Source organism: Octopus bimaculoides, chromosome 23 (assembly GCF_001194135.2).
Source record: "Octopus bimaculoides isolate UCB-OBI-ISO-001 chromosome 23, ASM119413v2, whole genome shotgun sequence".
NCBI lineage: Eukaryota > Metazoa > Mollusca > Cephalopoda > Octopoda > Octopodidae > Octopus > Octopus bimaculoides.
This window is the reverse complement of record NC_069003.1, coordinates 17,371,190-17,375,198: the sequence shown is the minus strand read 5'-3', so window position 1 is coordinate 17,375,198 and position 4,009 is coordinate 17,371,190. Positions and strand designations below refer to the sequence as shown.

The 4,009-nt window shown below is 34.8% G+C and overlaps 1 protein-coding gene across 3 annotated transcripts in view; it reads left to right on the top strand.

Moving 5' to 3' along the window:
* The first annotated feature begins 2,430 nt into the window (after positions 1–2,430).
* Positions 2,431–4,009, top strand: part of LOC106875851 (N-acetyltransferase ESCO2) — a 52,560-nt gene continuing 50,981 nt past the window's right edge. The window contains exons 1-2 of one of the 3 annotated variants that reach the window (XM_014924144.2): positions 2,431–2,933; positions 3,474–3,533. The gene's annotated coding sequence lies outside the window, so the exon portion shown is untranslated. Of the gene's footprint in view, positions 2,934–3,473; positions 3,540–4,009 lie in introns of all 3 variants that reach the window. The other 2 variants (XM_014924142.2, XM_014924143.2) reach the window with 2 other exon arrangements.

The following is a 4,009-nucleotide window of genomic DNA, read 5'->3' as shown; positions in this document are numbered from 1 at the left end:
AGTGGGGGTGGGGTGAGGGGTAATTTAGAAATGTCGATTTTTGCCAATTTTTTTGCAGATTCATATTCCCCGTAGCCGAAAAAAAAAAAAAAATTTTTAAGGGTGGTTTTGGGAGGGGCGGAAGTCTTGTCAATCCTGATAAGCAAACCTGTCATCAAAGACATTCCAGCCTTCAGGAAACTGTTTTTTTAGGGATAATCTAGGACATTGCGTACAATGGGCGTGTGATTTAGGTAGAGGGATACTTTGGCTGCTATCTTTTAGCGCGTCTAGCGACTAGACGAGTTGTCACTCTGTAACTTCTACCTATTATTAATGTGTGCGTGTGTATATATATATATTCTTTTATATGTTTCAGTCCAATGGCTGTGGCCATGTTGGAGCACCCACGCTTTCTCCTACCCTTCCCTGGTCACGTGTCTGACTACTCATCTTTCTTTCATATCTTCGCTTTCACGAAGCTAGCACGAGCAATTCTTCGTCTCGTTTCCAGTTCATTGCTTCACAGCGTTCAGCACATATATTTTTTTCACGTCTGGCCGTATAGCCTTCTTGTTTGTTCTCACTGTTTTGTTTTGTCCGCTACGACATCCCTCCACGTTACAAGTTTAATTTGAATTAAATTTAATTTGTGGTCCGTGGGAAGAGCCATTTTAACGATGCATCCTGCCCTACTCTTCGAAACGCCTGTGTTAGAATGGGAGCAGCTGATGAAGGAGATGTTCTCTATGTGGCCTTTGTGTTTTCTGTACTCGTTTATCATTTTGTCTACGCTTTGTTTACAATGCCCTGTACCCAGATATGCATCTATATATACAGGTAGATGTAAGTATGTACATACATGTACGTATATATGCATGTACTCATTTATTATTTGTATTATATATATATATATATATAGAGAGAGAGAGAGAGAGAGAGAGACAGACAGACAGACAGACACATTCTCATATATGTTGCTATAAAAACATCTCTGGTTATTAAAGAAAGGTTTTGTTAAGGGAGATTTTCAGTTTAAATTTTTTTGTTGTCGAAGATTCATCGCTTTGTCAATGGACCCGGAAGTTGGTGTTCGCAAACAGCAGCAGTAATTTTCTTCAGCCTGAATACATGTCATTGATTAGTTAAAATTACCAATACGACAACTTTAAAACCCTGTTCTACGTGACACATTCTACCAGTGTTAAGTTAAAAAAATATAATTAATAAATCTGTGCATGAGATGGAATATATCCTAATTTCATATAACATTCATGTTATTTAATTAAATTTGGCAGATATGACCATACCTATATAAGTGTTCCCCCCCCCCCACTTTGTTTCCTCATAACTTTCAGAAAAATCGATGTCGAAAAAATGAAACTTGAAAATTTGAACAAATGTGGTCTGAGTCAGTACGTCTGTGTGCGTGCCAACCAATTTTATTTTATTCTTTTCGTTTTTCACATTAAATTCTGATAAAATAGTAATTTACACCATCTGAACGGCATTTGTAAAAAAATTTCATTAGAAAGATATCCATTTCTTTAAAGTTATGAGTAAAAAAGTTGGTGGTGGAGCACATTTGTGTGGGTAATCCACGATAGGTATTCGAAGGTGTAGAATACCACTTCACATTAGAACAGTGTACGAAGTTTCAAACTGTTTAGTTAAAAAAAATAATTAAAAAAATCTGTGAGCCAAATTGATCAGATCTTTGTGAACTTCGTAAATAGTTCTTTCAATAATTTATCGTAGTTGATTGGGGGGGAGGAGTCTTTCCACGTAGAGTTCATTATGTCTGGGAAGAAAGACGGAATGGTCACAGTTGGGACGTCTTTGATCATATCTTTTCAATCAGCTCTAACTCGGGACTAAACAACAGGTGACCAAGGGAACGAGAGAGCCTTTACCTGGTCGCTCGAGTTGCTAGAAAGAGCAACCAAATCTTCCGGACGAAAAGAAAAAAAATAATTCAAGTTTATATTATTTTATAATGTTCGCATAGGAATTCATTATTTCTAGAAAAGAATAAGACGAAATGGTCATAGCTGGAACGCCTTTTCTTACAGATCCTTTACAATCAGAGCTATCCTGTGGTTAAAACAATATTCATCACTGAATGATGAAACAGCTTAATTAATTTTTTTTTAACTAAACAGTTTGAAACTTCGGATACTGGTTGAATGTGTCAGAGGTTTTTCTATTCTCTCTCTCTCTATATATATATGTATACCAATGTCTGTGTATATACACAGACATTGGTATACATACACACACATATATACATGTTCATATTGTTTTGGTGTGTTTATATATATATGGCGTATATATACATCCTTGTATGTATATGTGTACGCGTGAGCAAACACTATCGGCGCCAGTATTCAAGGAAAGATAACTTACATTCACCATCAAAAGAAAACTTTTCTTACAACAAATACCGTTAGGTGGCACTAACTGTTACTACAACCAAAAGCACCAATCAATTTGCAAGGCGCTTGATTCAAGAGAAAGCCCGCGTCACTAAGGACTGTTGTGGCTGAGAGAAAATCGTGTTTATGAATGTATCGTCTCTTTAAAATATTAATGTTAATAGTAAATGGATAATGACTGAAATTGAAGCTTATTTGTATAATTCGATATAATGGCATGGGCAGTTGTGTTTGTTAAATAGCTAGTTATTATAACACACATATATTTTAAAGACAGTAAACATTTAATTACCATCACCACCGACTTAATGCACTCCTTTAGGGAGCTGTTTGTTTCGCAACGTATGCTCTCTTCAAATAACTGAACCGATAATGACTGAATTTGAAATAAGTTTTTAAAAGGGCCCTGGGCAGTTATTAATTATAATACCGACATACTTTAGAGAGAGGAAGTATTTACGTCTGTTGATGCTGTCTTGTTTGTTGTGTAGTTTCCATTTAAGTTAATCAACAGTTAAGGTAAGTATTTTAATCATTTTGTTTTTTTTCTTAATATATTTTTAGAATATTTTTTCGGCGCTCCTTAAGAAACGCACCTCTCCAAGAAAATGGCGCCCAATTTTTTAAAAGTTATGAAAATGGAAAATATATACAAAATAAATGAGGCGCTTCTCTAGAAACGCAGTTCTCCAAGAAAATGACGCTGAACAGTAAAAAAAAAGTTAGGAAAATGGGAAATATATCCAAATTAAATGAAGTATGCAAAACATTCGGAAGATTCTCTATTTTTGAATATTTTATACTAAAAAGTAAAACTGGAAACGGACACTGGCAAATATAAACTGGGCGGAAACTTTTACCAGTCAATGATACGCGTGGATCTCGACAATATCGTTTGCAAACTCTTGATTGTTTTTACTGCGCACACTGGTTAAGGTGCACTCGCTTTACATTCGCCCATTTTATGATTTTGTGATATACGACAGAAATAATTATAAAACAATACAGTAAATATGTTTAAGACGTATGCAAGTTTTTTTTTTTAATTTTTGTTTTCAGTTCACAGAGAAAATAAATTATGGCTATTTGGCCCCTCATATCATGAACAATATCTGACAGGTAAAAGTAAGTTACTGCCCTTTGTATCTTCTCATGCTTGTTTATATTCGCGAGTGTCCGTTTCTTTTTCATTTCCTAATTTTTTGCTTGCTTCATTTATTTTTAATATATTTCCCATTTTCTTAACCTTTTTTTACGATTAAGTGTCATTTTCTTGGAGAGGTGCGTTTCTAAAGAAGCGCCATAAAGGATAGAAGGATCCATTTTTAAATGAGTTTTTTTGGCATACACGCACAACAAAATTAAATTTAAAAGGACTTCGGAAAATTTACAAGATCCGAGCTTTTCCTTCATAACTTTTAGGAAAATGGGGTTTTTTTCAACGAAATTTTATAGAAATACCTTTGAAACGGCATACATTACGATTATAAAGTAATTTGTGGGGGAAATCTTTTCCAAGGGGTGAGGAGAGGACTTTGGAAAACTCACAAGATAAAGTTTTTCCGGTGGAGATGGAGTATATGTAATCTGGGTAT